Source organism: Mastomys coucha, unplaced genomic scaffold (assembly GCF_008632895.1).
Source record: "Mastomys coucha isolate ucsf_1 unplaced genomic scaffold, UCSF_Mcou_1 pScaffold3, whole genome shotgun sequence".
Classification (NCBI taxonomy): domain Eukaryota; kingdom Metazoa; phylum Chordata; class Mammalia; order Rodentia; family Muridae; genus Mastomys; species Mastomys coucha.
Window position 1 is genome coordinate 25,306,851 of NW_022196909.1, and position 18,235 is coordinate 25,325,085.

An 18,235-nucleotide genomic window follows, 5' to 3' on the forward strand; every position below is an offset into this window, starting at 1 on the left:
TCAAGGACGTGGTTTCTGTATGCAGCATGCTCACAGGCACCAGCATGGCCTCCGGTGGCAGCACGGGCCGTGGTGGAGGTCTCTCCAGGAGGTTTTATCTGGAAAGTGAACCAGTCTTCACTTTAAATATCTTATTGCTCAGAGTCAAGGTGATCGTCTAGTGCTCAGTACATTTGGGGACAGAACCTGTGTGACCACCTGCCGGCCTTCTGGGCAAAGCCTTTCTCCTTTGCTGCAGCCAAGCCCCCACACACCTATTCCACTGCATCCCTGGTTCCTCCAGGGCTCTTTTTTTTTTTTTCCCAGTTCCATGAAAGCACTTTTTAAAGCATCTTCCCATAAGATCTGCCTTTTTTCAGTTGTTCCAGAGACAGTGTGCACTCTGCAGGGTCATCCATCCTCTGCTCCAGCATCTCCCCTCAGATCCTTCAAGCTTCTTAGGTTTCTCAGTGTGGGCAGCTGCCACCACGTCGAGTCTTGATTCCCCTACACGTGATTTTTTTTTTCTGTTTCATAACAGGAATTGGATCCCCCCACCCCGTTCCTTTATGTTGGTTTTAATTATTTTAATTAGAACATGGCAAATTATGGTTTTCTTTGAATTCATCATTCTTGAATTTTACTGAGTTTTGTTGGTTTGTTCATCTAAGATTTTTTTCATAAAACTTGGGAAATTTTGACCGTTATTTTTTCAGGTGCTCTTATATGTTTTTGTGGCTTTGTTGTTATTTTGAAACAGGTTTTGCTATTTAGTCCTCAGACAATAGACTCCTCTGCTTCAGCCTGCCTGCCTGCATTGCAGATGTGTAGCATCATGCCCAGCTTCCCATGACCCTCTCTGTCCCTCTCTCCTATCACCTCCCAGTTGCTAATTGCACCTATCAGACTATTTTATGATTGTCCTGTATATCAGAGATACTATTTGATTTCACTTGGTTCTTAATGTGTTAATTAGTTCTTTGAGAACTTTATACAATGCATTTTGATCATACTCACATCCTCACTTCTCTCCCTGACTTCTGCACAGCTAAACGATGTGTTTTTTTTTTTTGTTTTTTTTTAAATAACTAGTTGGATCCAATTTGTGCTGTCCATACGCTCCTAGGTTTGGGGCCATCTACCATACATAGTTGACCTCTATTTTTATTTTGAAATTATTAATTTTCTTTGTAATCAGTTTCTTTCATTGCTTTTGTCACCAATCCTTAAGTTTGCTGACTTAAAATCCTCATTTACTTATTTTGTTTGTGTGATTACACAGGAGTGTTCTGGCATATGTGTGGCAGTCAGAGGACTGGTTCCAGAAGTCAGTTCTCTCCTTCCACCACGTGGGTTCTAGAAATCCAAGGCATGTTATTAGGCTTAGTGGCAAATGCTTTCATCAGCTGACCCATCTTGGCAGCCCACGGTTACTGCTTCTTCAGTTTCTTAGATATTTTTACTCTATTAGTAAGTTTGTTCATTTTAAACATTGTAACTTTCAAGTCTAAAATTTCTGTAACTTTTCTGTCATAATTTTCCATTTTTTTAAAGTTGTTAAGTGTATATGTATAATAGCTGTCTTGGGATGTTTTTTGTTTGTTTGATTGCTTTCTTGCTTCGTTTTCTTCCTGTTTAGAAAATTAGAGCCTCTTGAATGTTTTCCCCTTCGAATATGGGTTACTTTTTCCTGCTTTTTATGTCTAGTACTTTGCTGTTCTATCCATACTATTGGACTGATAGGTTGTAGACTGTATGGGTTATTCTAACTTTATAGGGCACTGAGTTTTGGTCTGCACGCTGTAGCATGACTGCATTTTCACTCTGGCTTTACTTTTGTTGTGGGTTAAGGTAGATCTATTTTGGTTTTGTTGCTGGGTCAAAGTGTGGTTCTTTTTCCATATGGCAAAAGGTTACTGTGCTTAAGTAACTTTCTATGTTTCTGGATTTAAATTTCAGTGTGGTTTCTATATGCTCTGGCTAGTTGGTATTACCTACTGTTGTCTGATCTCAGGTATCTCTGTTTATCTCTTCAAATAATAAAGCTTTTCTTCATCTGTTTTGTACAGCGCTTAATCCGAAGTATTTGGAGATGCCCTTGTCTCCAGAAACCTGGTTCATGAGTTCTGCTACTGCAGGAATCCTGAGTTCAAGTCTATCTGTACCCTTTGTGGGATTCTCCCTGTGGAGAATGAATAAATGTCTGGTCATCCCCGATTGAACACAGTTGCAGATCAAGGATACATCCTACCCAAGTTTAGCTAATTAGGTTGACTTACAGGAACTTGGTTGAGGAGTTATTTACGGAAGCATGGTTGACTCAGAAGTAGCGCATTGCTGAAAAGCTCGCAGCAGTATGGCTGACAACCTGGGAAATCTGTATCCCCGGGTTTTCTATCCAGTTTATAGGCAGCTTCCATGACAGAATCTCCTCACCCATTGTTTACAGCCTGTGTAGCTTTAGGGAAGGACCTAGTGATATGATGAGCCTCCTTCCTCCCTCCAGAACAGAATGTTTCAATGCAGAGGAGATTGCTACATAACAGTATGTGTTTGGAGAGCATGTGTTTCTGCATGGTTGTGAAAATGTTTCCCTCAGGTCCATTCCTCAGGTTCCTTCTACCTTGCTTTTTGAGTCAAGCTTTCTCAGTGACCTAGCATTTGCCTCAGGCTGAGCTGGGTGGCCTGACATGAAGGGAATCTACCTGCTTACACCTTCCCCAATGTTGGTTTCAAGCACACACCACTTCACCTGCCGTTTTAATATAACTCCTGGGGGTTGAGCCTAGATGCCAATACTTGTTTGGTGAGCACTTTAATAACTATGCTATCTCTTCAGCCTTAGTGTCTGTTTTTCTATCGAACTCTGGAGATTAATTTTTATATTGGCAGTGTGGTTCAATTTTAATTTCTTAGTTCTTCCTTTAACCTGGATGCTGGGATTCAAATTCAGATCTTCATGCTTGCTCAGCAATCACTTACACACTGACCCATCCTCATTACCATACAAGTTTTCTATTTGGGAAAAGAAAATTTGTCAGTGAGATGAAAAGCCAGTACAATAAAGCATCCTGGGAATCAAGACAAGAGACTGGCCTCTGGAGTGCTGGGGAGCATTCCCTTGCCCTCGAAACTGTACTGTAGACACATTCATTTTTTTTCTGTTATCCTCTTACTGTTAAAAAGAGAAAACATGCCGGGCGGTGGTGGGGCACATGCTTTAATCCCAGCACTTGGGAGGTAGAGGTGGGTGGATTTCTGAGTTCGAAGCCAGTCTGGTCTACAGAGTGAGTTCCAGGACAGCCAGGGCTATACAGAGAATCCCTCTCTCGGAAAAAACAAAACAAAAAAAAAAAACAAAAAGAGAAAAGATTTATTTAATAATTTATTTGCAGCATACACATGTGGAAGTTAGAAGTCACCTTGTGGGAATTTGTTCTGTCTTTGTGCCGTGAGGGCTCTTGGGATTGGACTCAGGTCATCAGACTTGGCAGCAGGCACCTTACCTTGCCATTCCTCGTTTGGGTCTCTGTGTCTGTCTCATATAGCCCATACTGTCCTGGAACTTTCAGCCATCCTCCTGCCTACCTCTCTGGTGCTAGGATTTTGGTGTGTGTGCCGAAAATAGGGCTTAGGTCAGTTCTCTGTATCCTTCTTCATCTGTACAATTCTTTGGAAGAATACATAGGACCTCTGTTATTCTGGAATTGAGTTTTAGATATTCCAAGGCATAAATCAGAAAAATACCAAATAAATGAATGTTGAACAGTGAAATATGTGTGGAAAGATAAGCTACATCTGTAACAAAGCAGATTAATTTTCTGGTATCTCATCAAAATGCAAGTGTAGGGACCAGAAGTGTGCCACAGAGGTAAATAAGTGCTTATTGTATGCAGGGACTTCATTTTCATCCTAAGTAACCTCCATCCCTCTAAAAATGTACAGATTGGTGTGCCAACTACTCTTATGTCAACTTGACTTAGGCTGTAGTTAACTGAGAGGGAGTACCTTCAGTTGAGAAAATGCTTCCAGAGAATTGGTGTATACTCAGGCTAGTCTGTAGGGCTTGTTCATAGTGATCAGTGAGGGAATGACCAACCTGTTGTGGTGGTGACACCCCTGGCCTGTTTTAGGGGTGTACTAAAAGAAAGCAGGAGGAAGCCAGTATGCAGCACCCTTCCATGACCTTTGCACCAGCTCCTCCTGGCTCCAAGATCCTTTCCAGTTCTTTCATTTGATGGCTTCCTCTGTGATTTAGGATATGGAAGCCAAATAAAGCCTTCCCTCCCTACATTGCTTTGGATCATGGTGTTTCACCACAGCAACAGTAGCTCTCTATCTAAGAAGGCAAAGAAAGACACAGTGTATGAGAAATGGAAATAGAATTAGTTGTAGAGTAGCTGTAAAATACTAATGATATTATTAAGAAGGTATTTAATTTGCTCTCTTTAATCTCTCTCTCTCCCTGACCCCTCGTGGGGTGTGTGTGTGTGTGTGTGTGTGTGTGTGTGTGTGTAAGTTATGAGACAGGGTCTTCTTGAGTTGTCTTCAAACTTGTCCTCCCTCTTCAGCTTTCTGCATAGCAGGAATGACAAATGTATCACAATGCTGAGCCAGAAGATTCTTAAAGATATCTTAAAGTAAGATTACAAATATTTATAAGCAAAATGATGCCCTATTAAAATAACGAAAATGTAAATGAGCAAATGCAAATTGTTATCCGACATGAGTACAAAATGATGGTGATGTATCTACGGTCTTGTAAACACTGATCCAAACCTAAGCGAAGAGACTCTTGTTCATTACTTATGGTTACTCTCTCTTGCCCTCAAATGGAATGGATTAAATTGTTTGTGACTTTATGGTCCTATTGAAGAGGGCTGCTGCTTCTATTGGTCTTTATAAAACATTCTTTGACATTTGTCAGAGTGACCAAGTCACTGGATTTGTTTTTCCTTCCTGTTCTCTTTTCCTTTCAGTCTTTCCTTCTTTTTCTTTTTCTTTTTCTTTTTCTTTTTCTTTTCTTTTCTTTCTTTCTTATTTTTTCTTAATTGCTGAAACTAGATCTCACTGTATCTCTGGCTGGCCTGAAACTTGCTGTGTAAACCAGGCTGATCCTGAATTTCAGAGATCCTCCTGCCTCTAGAACCTTTGTTCTTCCATCTCTGCAGAAATGCTTCCTGTCTTTTCATCCTTCAACCTCATCAAAGTGACATTTTCTTACAAGGATGCTGGTGAGTTAATCAGGGCTGCATGGATGAAGGGGCATTGGGAACTGGGAAGATTTAAGGAATAGCCCTCTTTTTATCATCTCAAACATTTGTTTACCTATGAGCTATGCCACACAAATTTCCGTCCACAAATAGAAAAAGTGAACAAATACTGTCACATTCTTTTTTTTTTTCCGAGACAGGGTTTCTCTGTGTAGCCCTGGCTGTCCTGGAACTCACTCTGTAGACCAGGCTGGCCTCGAACTCAGAAATCCGCCTGCCTCTGCCTCCCAAGTGCTGGGACTAAAGGCGTGCGCCACCACTGCCCGGCTTACTGTCACACTCTTTTGCAAAGTTTTTGTCTAAGTGTATCACATAATAACATTTTTCTAGAATTATTAACTACGATGTAAATTTTTCTTTCATCTCTAGAAATGTATTGGTTTTTGTTGATTTTTGAGAGGATTTCTTGTGGATATTTTCTTCTGTAAAGGTGTAAGTTTGTCTCATGAGTAATATCTCCATGTTGTTACTGTGAAGTGCTAGTCTTTTTGTATTTGCTTTTACTCGTCTAGCAATTGTGAACATCTTTAGTGAAGTCTACTTATATGAACAAAAAGTGAAGGATTTTAAGTTCTTAAGTATGTTTAGTGGAAGGTTAAAAAAAATTCCATCTTTCACACATTCTTAGGAAGATCAGAGAGTGATTCAGGAGTTGGGTAAGAAAATGAAACTTGATTTGTATCCAGGTTGCCTTCTGTCTGGGTGACATATCATCCTGTCTTATTTCTGTCTCCTTTCCATAGCATCTTCTTACGTTATTAATGTTTTAATTGTATTTTTAGAACTTTACTCATTTAGTTATATTATTATTATATTATTTATGTTACATGTAGTTATATTATTTAATAGTTAAATTACATATATTTAGTTGTTGTAATGCTAATTAATTATATAATAAACATAATGTTAATATAATCATATTTTTATAATTTCCTTTTAGGATGTTAGAAATAATTTCCAGTAGTATTAAAGACAAAATGTTTCAAATTAAAAAAAAAGAAGGATCACATGGAAAAAACATACAAAGTAAAATTGGCCAGGCAGTGGTAGCACACTTTCAACTCCAGCTTTGAGAGGCAGAGGCAGCTGGATCTCTGAGTTCCAGGACAGCCAGGACTACGCAGAGAAACCCTGTCCCATAAAACCGAAACCAAAACCAAACGTAAAGTTGGACCCAGAAGGTTAAAGTTAGTTGGCCTTCTCTGAGTCTAGAGTCCATATGCTTGAGAGCCTGTTTGCGTCTCACATGCATGGCTTCTATGGTTCATAATTATTATATGGTAAGGGGTGATTTAAGAACAACAGTAGCATGAGTTATATGGATACCACAGGAATATGCATTAAATATCACTCATATGAGACCGGGACAGATGTTATACCCGGTTCAAAGGAGAATCTAAGCTGCATTTGGAGCCTAGGAGTGCTGACAATAATGTGTGAGTGGACACAACACTCAGTGAGAAGGGAACAGATGGAACTGCCACCTGCTCAGGGACAATTTACCACCCAATAGAGAGGCAAGTGACTGTTGCTGGTAGTTTTCAAGCCATATAAAGAAATATAAAGTAGTCTTTATGGAATCAAAACCAGACCATCTAGAGGTATGCACCCTGGTCCTAGACTAGACCAGTGAAGCCCAACTTTCCCCTAGTACATGTATTACATTTGTTCAGATTATAACACTTAATTATGTGAAAAGAATTTCACAGCCATTGTGGTAAAGGAGAACACTTTACCACTTGAGGTTTGTTTGTTTCTTCCTCAGGGTTTTATATAAAGTTAGTTGTGCCTAGGTTTAATTACCATCCTCCTGTTTCAACTTCTGATGTTCTGGGGTGCATGTACCTCAACACACCTGACCACAGTGATCAGACACCATGACCAAGACAGCTTGGAGAAGGAAGAGTTTCCTGGGGCTCACAGTTCTAGAGGATTGAAGTCCATAAAGGTGGGGCCATCATGACAGCATGTAGCAGGCATGGTAGCGGGAGCAGGAGTCTGTGGGCTCACATCTTAAACCACTTGCACAAAGCAGAGAGTGAACTGGAAGTAGGTGAGCCGTCTTACCTTCAAAACTTACTCCCAATGGCATGCATCCTCCCATCAGGCTGAGCCAGCTAACCCTCCCTCCCCACACAGCGCCGTCAACCGTCTGTTCAAATGCCTGAGACAGTGGGGCCATTTCTTATTCAACTATCACACTATAGTTATCACATTAAAAAAATCACTGTATGTGTGCATTGTATGTGAGATTGTTACATAAGGACAGTTTCACACAGCTGTATACTGTATGCTCATATTCTTCCCATATAGCCCTCCTCTTTCCCACCGATCCTTTAGACAGGTTCACTTCTACTTCTGTTGTCATATCTACATATATGATTTCTCAGGTTTCTTTAATTCACTTAGTATGATTATGATTGTTTTTAGTTACAACCATTTTCCTTCTTTTTCATGTCTGAAATTCCATTGTTTATATATAATATATTTTCTTTACTTATGGCTTCTTTTGCTGAACACCTGCACTGCTCCATAATTAGGTATTATAAATAGTTGTAGCTATCATATTTTAAAATATTCTTCTTATGAAATAAATATCACTTTTATTGTGTCAGGAGTTTTACATTCTTTTATTACAACTATAAGATTTCATTAACCAAATATATATAATAGCTTTGTTTCTTCATGTAATTTTCCATCAGCTAAAATCCATAAGATGATTGAAGGAAAAGAAATCATTCTTATCTCTGGAGAACTGTCCTCATTAAAAGCCATTTTTCCTTTGACTTAGGAATATATACAAATCAGTGTTTTGGCCTATGTAATCTAACCCTAATCATTAACAATTATTAAAAGGTTTTGGACTTAATGTAAACAGCCTGACACCACCCAAGAGATTCCAGTGTCTTCACAGAGTCAAATAGTGAGGCATAATTCTTTAAGGATGCATTTAAATGTGCTTGCATGTTTGTGTGTATGTGTCGTTTGGCTTGCAGAGGCCATAAAAGGGTGAGATTCACTATAACTGGAGTTATAGGTGTTTATGAGCCACTTGGTCCTCTGCAAGACCAGCAGGTGCTCTTCCCTGCTGAGCCATTGTTCCAGTCCTGAGACCCATCTCTTTAAGAGATTAGTGATCAAAGAAAAGATTACAGGGCTGTTTAGCTTCATCACATAGACCCTCCTGGCATAAAGCATCCCTGCAAGATCAAGAAGCAGAAGTCCTACAGGCAAGGAGAGTGTTCATGATTTCACCTTCAGCTCCTAATTTCCAAGATGAGACCTACATAGGAGAAAATACCTCATTTAACAGAAGTTATCTGAACATTACAGCAATTGAACTTCTTCAATTTTCGCCTACATGGTGAGCAATTTTAGAATTCTCATTCTTGGCAAAGGGTAATGTGCAGTCGTTCACAAGAAGAACCAATTTGACCAGGGAAGTAGGGTGGGTTATTTCCTTCTCATCTCTGCCCTGTCATTTTCCTTAGCAGTGACTGGGCTGCAATGAAAGATGGAGCTCACCGAGCATTAGAGGTATCCTTAGTGCTTTAAGCAAAATGGCCTTAGTTCTGTCTTTTCTTTTTTTTCCACAGTTTAGTTCTTACTTATGAGTACTGAAGCAGGTGTGTGCCATGCCAGTGCAGGTGCCAGCAGGGGTCAGAAGAAGATCGGGGGTCCTTTGGAGCTGGAGTGAACAGGCAGTTGAGGGCTGCAGGACTTGGGTGCTTGGAACCAAACTAAGGGATTCTGGAAGAACAGGAAGCATTCTTAGCCTCTGAGCCATCTCTCTAGCCCAAGTTTTTAACTCTTTCTGATTCCCATGTAGTTACTAAGACAGAATATGGCTTGGCACAACTTTCTTTAGTCTCTTGCACATAAATTGTTTCCAAGGGCACATTTTAGATAAATCATATTGAGCCAATGCTCCAAGGCTAATCCTCTGTAAATAAGTGTTACTTATATAAAATAAACTAAAGACTATCCTTAAAAATCCAGTAATATAGTTTTAATTCAGTAAAATGTAGCAGTATAGAAAGGAGTATTTTAATCCTATCTTCTCAAAAGCTCAGATCCTAGCAACATTATTTGTGTCAAAGGTAGCTCCATCATGTAACTCCAGAGTTCTGCATAACACAGCAGATATACTATTGGCTAAACCCAGAATAACATCTTTAATTTTTCTGCTGTGGACACTGACCTGCAGAGAAGCAGCACGACCCGTGTAACTTCTCTAGCTGCACAGTTAATGAAGCTGTAGTGCCAAAAAGTGACTGCTTCTTCCTTGCTCTTCCTCTAAAATTTCTGCCTTCTGCTTTAACAGAGGTGTGTGTGTGTGTGTGTGTGTGTGTGTGTGTGAGAGAGAGAGAGAGAGAGAGAGACAGACAGACAGACAGACAGACAGACACAGAGAGAGAGAGACAGAGACCTGATACTTTTGAAAGCCATGAGTTCAAGACCAGCCTGGTCGACTGAGTGAGTTCCAGGACAGCCAGGGATATACCGAGAAACCCTGTCTCGAAAAAACCAAAAACCAACCAAACAAACAAAAAAAGAAATCCATGTTTTATATACCTAATGTTTTTAGGGTATTATGTTATGTAAGTTCTTTCATCCATTGTTTAATATTTATACCCACTTGTGAGATTATAAATTATTCCTTTATCAAGTAGTGATCGAACTCTTCAAAATTTCCTTTGCTCCAGTCTAGTATTTTATTTACTTATTATATAAACTTTCTTGAAATCCGTTCTCACTATGTGCCCTGGCTAATCTGGAACTCACTATTTGGACCAGAGTAGCCTGGACTCCTGCCTCTGCCTCCCAAGTCCCAGGATCAGAGATGTTTACCCTCATGATTAGCATCCAGTCCAGTGTCTAATACTAAAACAAATTTCATTTTTTAGGAGATAAAACATTAGTGCAGTCACACCAAAGCTTAAAAGAAATCAAGAATAATAATTGTAAAAATTGTCACAGGTCTGGTGGACTGTGTTCCTTTCAGCAAAGCCTTGTCATCTCTCTTACCTTAGAGAATTTGGCATGGTCCCATGAGAGGCACTTCTAGACTTTTTATACATTTCCAGTTACGCTACTAATAAATAAATGAGCAAACATTACCAGTAGTTACACATTCCTCTCAGATTCACGCGTCCAAGCAGTTACCTCCTATTTTAATCATTCTCGGGTAAGTTACATATATGTTCTTTCTGTATGTAAAATACTTTATTCCTAAAGATGTGTGGCCGAATAGTAAAAGAAAAGCTAAAAGCTTTCAGCTAGAATGGCAGTTTGCACTTGTGCCACTGCTACTGCACAGAGGCATTTGGCTTATGCGAGTGCATGAACAGAAGCCACTTCCGACCTAGACCTTCCCTCTTCATTGTCTGGCACTGGCAGAGGGGCCACTGTGAGTGGGATCAGCCCTATTTCTAACAAGCTGGCTTTTGCTCCCAAGAAATTGAAAAGCATATCTAATTGAATACACCTTTCCCTTACAAACAAACAAGCAAGCAAACACATCAGCCTTTTCCAGTACCAAGAACAGATTACCTGTCTGAGATGTTGCTTGTCACTCAAAAGAGACATAATATTTATTTCAAATAAAGGTTTAACTCAAGACCTAGAATTCATTATTTTGTTCTTCATGTTGTACAAAATAAGTCACTCTGCAGAATCTACCAAGTGTTTTTAAATGTAATGAAGTAAACCTCAAAACACCTGGTTTATAACCATCCCTGAATGAATTGTGCTGGCCTGAAATAGGCTCCCTTTGCTACCACCCCTCCCCCACAGGCCTCTGATGATTTCTCTCCCCTTCTGTGGTCTCTTCTTTTTTAAACCCACTACAGCATTTTCTATCTCTACTTTCCAATGACCTTCACTGCAGTTTTTCATATATCTGCCCCTCACTTTCCATTTTGTTGTCTTTATGAGATGACGAAGCTTGCAAGAAGAGCTTGCAAGACTGTATTTATTTTAGTCGGTTTCCAAGGTACTTGGGTACGTTTTTAGTTGCTGTTACAAGCCAGACCACATCATTAATTAGAGCCAAAAAGCTAATAAACTCGAAGCAGTTCACAGAAAAGAAGACATCAAATAAGGTGACCACATAAACATGTAAATTTTATTATCTAGCTAATTACCACCATGCCTGTCATGGGGGTCTAATACAACGTTTTGCACAGAGTGTATATTTTGAGTACTTTTTTCCTTGTAGGACAATGATTGAATGGGTGTTCTAAACAGTTGACTCCACGAACCAGTAAGAGGTAGACATAATTCCTCCATATAACCAATTACTAAGAGAGGTCAGTAGAGTAGTTGGCAAGAGGCTTCCCTCTGAACTTACAAAGCCCACCTTAGTTTAAATAATCTGAAACGAGGTTAAAAGATAGAGAATTCAGCTGGGCAGATGGCACACGCCTTTAATCCCAGCACTTGGGAGGCAGAGGCAGGCGGATTTCTGAGTTCGAAGCCAGCCTGGTCTACAGAGTGAGTTCCAGGACAGCCAGGGCTACACAGAGAAACCCTGTCCATACCACCCAGAACTGGGAAAAAGCCATCCAAACACCTGCCTTTTACTAAGCACTAAAATTTAAGAGCTGGTTGACAATTATTTTGTTGGAGTTTCACTTTCATATTAATATTGCTGAGAATCTAATCTGAGTGACCTAAGAAGAGAAAGAATAGACTATTGGTACTTAAAGATATGGTTTTAGGGAGCATACAGCGTAATTATTAAAAGAAAGTCATTTTTATAAACAGCATGGAAAGTAAACATTCTAATAAAAATCAACCAAATTTGCAAGACTATTTCTAAACTACAGAAATCTGAGTGATCAATGAACTCCATAGGCTCAGGGGTTGTACACTTGACCTTCAGTTGGTGGCACTGTTTGACAAGGTATGGAATCTTTACGAGATATACCCTTGCTAGAGGATGTATGTTAGAAGCAGATGGGGAGGGCCCTTTGAAGCTTCATATTGCCACGCCTCCCTCTCCATTGTAGACTCTCCCTCTGGAACCATAAACCAAAACAAAATTTTTTATATGGTCAGTAAATGTTAATTTGTAATTATGCCGTTCAGGAGAGGTAGCAGTTGATTGACGAATGTTTGTCCTCTGATCCATTTTGATAATACAAGTCCACACAGTTTGAATTTGTTACTGATTGATACACTCATAATTGCATTGTGGTCTCAGAACAGAAAAGCCAGTTCTAAAGTTAAATTGAGGAGGTTTATATAGTGTTTTTCTTCTGTGGTAGTGAGAAGTTGACATCTTTTCAACTACAGCAACTAGGAATAAGGAGTCAGTTTTGTATCCCATGAAAGAAACAAGTTCCAAGCACTTTCCTTCCTCCCTTCCTTCCCTCCCTCTCTCTCCCATCTCTGCCTCTTTCCTTCCTGAGTGACCGGACTGTTGAAACAGTGCTTTGAGAAGTCTACTTTGTTCCTGACCATAATGGAGACTCGGGACTCAAATAACTGCTAGAAAGCTTCAAACACAAAATACTGCCGCCTGCATGGTCAAAGGTGGGCCTCACTTGATGGGTCTGTAGCTAGTTGTTAGTGGACTACTGTTATATAGTCCTGTTACCACTGGGAATAACAGTGAAAGTCAAATTAGAGAATAGAAATAAATTTCTATAATTTCAGTTGCTTTTTCATTCTATAGACAACATGTTGATTCTTTGGTTCTTTTGAAAGGGAACACTATCCTCTCATGGGGGAATGAAGCACTGCCCTACTCCCTCTGTCTCGGCAGGCACTGTCACAGGTTCCTACCCACTTACCCTTCAGCATCTTGTCATTCACTTAAAGATACATAACGTTATTTAATTATGTGTAATATGTATAAAGCATAAAGGTGAGTATAATTCATTGTTTGTATTTAATTTTTAATGAATAATTTGTCTTGGAGATTTCTCCATATCACTATATATAGAAAGATCTACCTCTGTATTTAAATATTTCTTTCCTTTATACCTATAATTATTTATCCTATCTGATAAATATTTCTCAGTATGTGTGGGTGTTAGTTTTCCATTTTATATATAGCTTGGTAGTAAAGATATAGACTCTAGCCAGACCACCTGGTTTTCCTGAAAGCATTTGTACTTCTTATTGTTTACTTTTCTAACTTTGTATGGACAAAGATTTAGTTCAGATTAGTTCAAATATTCACACTCACAGTATTTGAGCTTCTCACCATGGTGAATGTGGGACCAGTTCCTCCTACAGCTACAATTGCTAGCTCGGGGTATATGTATTAATTTTCTGTTAAAGTGTTCTTCAAGAAAGGCAATCCCAATTTATGTTCGCTCTAGCCGGCAGAATTTAATTGTGATTCCATAATGTCAGTCTTCTCTCTTCTGGCCAGAACTGCTGAGTCAGTCTGACAGCATCAATTATAGCGTATCAACCTAGAGCTATTGACTTACAATCTGTTTTTAACCCCCAAGACAGGGTTTCTTTGTGTAGTCCTTGCTGTTCTGGAACTTGCTTCCTAGATCAGACTGCCTCAAACTCACAGACCTGCCTCTGCCTCCCAAGTGCTGAGATTAAAGGCATGCATACACATAAGTAAAAACATCTTTTGGAAAATGTTCTTTTAGTTACATGGGTATGTTTGGGTCTGTGCAAGTGAGTTCAGCTGTTAGTAGAGGCAACAAGTGTCCTGTCCTCTGGAGCTAAAGTTCTAGGAAGTAGTGATGTGTCAGCATGGATATAGGGGACTGAACTGGGAGCCACTGACCCATCTCTTCAGCCTCATAAATAAACCTTTTTTAAAAAAATACAATTTTCATATTAATTTGTTTTGATGAAAATAAATTTCCTAAGAGTAATAGTTACATCTGAATTCCAATTTTTGAATCAAAGCTTTAATTTTAAAACAGAATCATCAGAAATTTGGATATACTTTTAACACACATATACACATATATATACATATACAATTGCTTATTTTATAATGAGATGAGATAAATAACTAAAGGCTTAAGAGATTTGTGAGTTTTTATTTATTTATTTTTGCTATCTTAGGTCTTCTCTTCATCTGTTGATACAATTCTTTAAACATATTTTTTTTATTTGTTTTTTTCCAGCTAGGGTTTTTCTGTATAGCCATGGCTGTCCTAGAACTCATTTTGTAGACCAGGCTGGCCTTGAACTCAGAAATCCACCTGCCTCTGCCTCCCAAGTGCTGGGATTAAAGGCGTGTGCCACCACCACCTGGCGATACAATTCTTTCAATTAGAAATTTTAATCTTAATTTTTTAGTATTAAAAGGTTGACTATATTGACTTATTTATCTTCCATCTTTAAAATTGTCTAAACTATAATAAATAATACTTGTAGAATGTATGCTAGCTCAGTGATTCCACTAAGAACTTATAGTGTTCTAAAATTAATGCGGTCATTTTTGGTTACCCTTATGGCTAATGTGGAAGAAAGTGTCCTTGGTGCCATGACTCACCATTTGGAACATACTGGACATAGGTGATTTGTTAGATTTAATTTCTTTAAAACCCTGGTGAGATCCGTTCCAAGGCCTGCATGCGGGGCAAACAGAACATTTTAATTCTTAGGCCAAGCTGTTGGAATTTATAACACAGTATGACTATGGTTTTCTTAGTATAGCCCTCTGATCATGACACACTCTATCTCGGTGTTTATTAGGTATGTAGCTTTGTATGGTACATTTAGTATTTTGATACCCACATTGTAATATAAACTCCATTCAAATTAACAAAACCAAACTGATTTGGAGAAGTGTAAAGTATGAACAAAGAGGTCAAGAAGCACATCTACCAGGTTTCACCTGTATGGCTGTGGTATCACCTATGAGCCGAGCATTAGCATTTTGGTGTTAGTCCATTGGGATAGGAGGGTTTCATAATGAGCTGGGATCTGCATTCTTAGTAAGAGCAATTGATGTTGAATGATTAAATGAGAGGAGGAGAATAAATAATGCTGTTTTTACAGTGAGTGCTAATCTTTCACTGTGAAAGGAAAGGAAATGGGGCTTAATGTCAACACAGTGTTAACATCATATGAAAAGTCACACAAGTAAATATACACATTGAAGTACAGGGAAACTAAAACTGTTATTTGTCTTTAAAATCACTTTTACAATCAGACATACAACGCATGATGCTCTAAGACTCCATCTGTAAACACGAAACTCTGACATGCGGGCCTTTGTTCGGTGAGGGGGCAGAGTGTCTGTCTCCCTGAACTGGATAAGGCACTATGTACCACAGTGACTGGAACTGGTGTGTGTGTGAGAAAAAGCGCTGTTACTAGTCCTCATCTCTTTGCTGCCTTTGAAAATGAGCTCCCGGCTGTACACTGGCCTCAGATGTGAGTGTAATGCAAAATGAGATGTTTTATGAGTGTGCAAAAGGGAAATTCAGTTTAAGAATTTCACTGCTCATTATAGAAGAGAACTATAATGTAAGTAATGTGGTCATGTTCATAGATGACGTTTTCCAGTGTATTTTTGAGGGTCTGAATTTCAAGCGTTGGCTGGCGCTTTGTGTTGTGTGTTTTACTTTGTGTTGTGTGTTTTTAGGCTGAGGTGCTTGTATCTGAATCGCAGTTCTTGTTAACTCACTATGGTGTGTGTTTAAGCAGCAAGTATTTGGGACACTAGATTTCTTGGCTTTTCTCTTTACTTTTGAAAATAATGATGCAGTCTACTGAGAAAAATAAATACCCATTGATTATTACAAAGAATAGACGCCCATCCTGCTTGTTGTGTAAAATAATACTGACAAATAGAGAAGTAGACAATAGTTAACCTTAACTTCTGCCGGAAGAGAACCTGCATTCTTTATAACTAACTCTAGAAAATAAAATACTGATATCCGGCATACACTGCTTGTTAAGTTACTAGTAACTAGTAGTTTATCTTTGAAATGTAAAATAATGTAAATGAAATGTAAAATAGTTTTTAAGTTTGGTGTTCTTGAACATACAAGTATAATTAGTCATAATTTTTGACATTACATGGTCTGAAACAAATTTTTACATCACATTTTTTCTTTATTTTTGAAAAAAACCTGATTTATAATTAGAATTGTAGAGTCATAAGTGTACTTGGAAAGGGATTTAAAATTAAAAACCTTAAGATAGTTGATTTGGAAACAAATTGCTATGTAAATGCTATCTTTAAAACTCAGAACAAAACTTTTTAAAATAAGAGTGCTTCTTAATGCCTCCATTTTTTAAACTGTTTTGAAAAATGAAAATAGCAATTATGACTGAAACTGAACAAATACATTTCTTTGCTCAGTTTTTAGAAGTTAGGTTTGTAGCATCTAGTATAGCATCCTTGTCCCCTGTGTGCTTTCAAACGTAAATGACAAATAATGACGTTTATGCTCACTTCAGATTAGGAAATTTTACTCTAATGGAAAGGTTGCTTCTATAGAAAGAAAAGTCAACTTTTTCTAGTCAGCAAACTAGTATCAGACCAAATCGATGGCGCGTCCATCCCCAGGAGCCCCTTCTCAGCAGAGTTCTGGTTTGGACTTTCAGTGTCTTGCCTCACACTGGCTAATCCTCCTCTTCCTCCTTCCCCTCCTCCTTTTTCCTCCTTCTCCTCCCCCTCTGCCTCCTCTTCCTCCTCGTCCTTTTCCTCCTCCTTTTGCATAGACAGCTTAGGTATCAAATTTCCTTGTAAATTTTATACAAAGGCAAAAAATTATTTAACTCATAAAACTCAATTCAGTTTGCAATTTTTCTAAATGCTGAGTAAGTTAGTTCCTAGTGTGGCAAAGATTTTATTCTTTAATCTTTTTTTATAGTCCAGTCTTTATGCCCTTCCTGGTCCGCCCTCAGACAGTTCCTCATCCCCTTCCTCTTCCCAGTCTCCAACAGGATGTCCCCACCCCACCCCCACCCCACCAAGCCTCCCCACTCCCTGGGGCCTCAAGTCTCTAGAGGGTTAGGTGCATGTTCTCTCACTGAGGCCAGACCAGGCAGTCCTCTGCTGTATGTGTCAGGAGCCTCATATAAGCTCCTGTATGCCACCTGGTTGGTGGCTCATTCATTGTCTGAGAGATCTCAGGGGTCCGGGTTAGTTGAGACTTCTGGTCTTCCGATGAGGTCACTCTTCTCCTCAGCTTCTTCCAGCTTTTCCCTAATTCAACAACAGGGGTCCCCAGCTTTTGTCCATTGGTTGGGTGTACGTATCTAATTCAGTCAGCTGCTTGCTGGGACTCTCATGGTAGGCTCCTGTCTGTAAGCACTCCATAGCATCAGTAATAGTGTCAGGCCTTGGAGCCTTCCCTTGAGCTGGATCCCAATTTGAGTCTGTCACTGGACTTCTTTTCCCTCAGTCCCTGCTCCATTTTTGACCCTGCAGTTCTTTTAGACAGGAACCTTCTACTGGAGGTGGACTCCGCCCACTTGGGCGGTTAACCTAAGGCCCCTCCCTTTGAGTCCTGAGAGTCTCTAACCTCCCAGGTCTCCGGACAGACACCACCACCACTTCCTACGTTTCCATTCTTTCTGCTGGCCCTCAGGGCTTCCCTTTTGTTCTCTCCCCACCAGTACCTGATCTTGGTCCCCTTTCCCCCTCCATGTCCCCTCTCTCACCCAGGTCCCCCCTCCCTCTACTCCCAGGGATGGCTTTCTTCCTCATATTTAAAGCCAACTGGTGGGTTTTTGGTTTATTGTTGACTGCCATCTAGTGGGTTAAACTATTCTTTCATGATAGCCTGTTAAATTTGAGCGACTAGTTTCTATATGGAAACATTAATTATCATGCTGTGCTTTCTGTGTTTTTACTGCCTGTTGTAGTTAACACAGCTAGTTTATATAAAGTTGCTAGGACATTTTTGTGATAATAATCCTTGAAGCAATCGGTATAAACAATATAAATAACATATACTTTAAGGAAGTCACATTAAATTAAACTGATCTCATTGATAGTTTTGAACTTTGGTAATTTAAAATTTTATCTATGTAAA

General features: G+C 39.2%; 1 protein-coding gene across 12 annotated transcripts in view; it reads left to right on the forward strand.

The window, feature by feature from the left end:
• Lin28b (lin-28 homolog B) overlaps positions 1–18,235 on the forward strand; it is a 99,675-nt gene that overhangs the window by 76,608 nt on the left and 4,832 nt on the right. The gene's annotated exons all lie outside the window — the stretch shown is intronic.